A 1,060-nucleotide genomic window follows, 5' to 3' on the forward strand; every position below is an offset into this window, starting at 1 on the left:
ATATATATGCATATATGTATATATACATATATGCATATGTATATATACATATAAACCTTTTAACGTATATATGTATATATGCATTATGTATGTATACATATATGTATATGAGTGTATGCATGTGAATCAGCGTGTGTTGTAGAAACACCAGACAGCTCGATACATAAAAGCAGATCTATAATAATAGAATGCAATCTAGTAGCCTATACACAAAATGAACTACGAAATAAGAATATTAATATTAAAAAGATATCAATTTATTTCATATTATGATATGTATTCTAATAATAATATTCGTATTTCCTGGTGGATTTATATACGTCCATGTATATTAAATTCTACAGCATTATTATAGCTCTACGTTTTTGGATCGAACACTCTGTTGTTATTATAAACATAAAAATATAATAGGAGATATATTGGGAGTTGTAATAGCAGATATCTATAATAAGCTCCTCGTTTTACTTACTGGTGAAGCCCTCTTTTATATAGAGAACAAAATATAGATATGCTAAAGTGTATAGCCTTGAATGTATAAATGTATGTTGTCCGTAAAATTCACTCTCAGAGATGGAAGAGCAGTTTGTGAATCAACAATTTCGAACCTCTGCTCTTAATAACAAAGAACAGACTGTATTAAAAAGAAGAAAAAAAAGTAAAAAACACCCAGATATTCTAGGACAACAGAAATGTATACCTTGTTGACGAAAATATAGGATTTCAAAAGCACACGTGTTTTAGGAATGGATTGATACACATTTCAGTATGACTTTTCGCATGGTAGCGACCTTTGTGCGCACGAAGGGGTGCTGAAAAGTTCCTAGCTTTGGGTAAAAGAAAATACAGGAGGATCAGTTAATTATGATTTTATCCAACATATTCCCCTCAGATTCAGAAACTTATTGCAGCGGTCCTTCAATTTTTCTAAGTCCTGTAAAAGAGCTCGGAACTTTGGGCCTTCAACGAGGACTTTGGCAGTACTCTTAAAGCTAGAACCGTTTCAGCACCTTCCCGTGTATAGTGTCATGGTTATTAGATTACATTACTGTCTCTGTCACAC

Source organism: Octopus bimaculoides, chromosome 4, assembly GCF_001194135.2.
Source record: "Octopus bimaculoides isolate UCB-OBI-ISO-001 chromosome 4, ASM119413v2, whole genome shotgun sequence".
In the NCBI taxonomy this organism is placed as follows: Eukaryota; Metazoa; Mollusca; class Cephalopoda; order Octopoda; family Octopodidae; genus Octopus; species Octopus bimaculoides.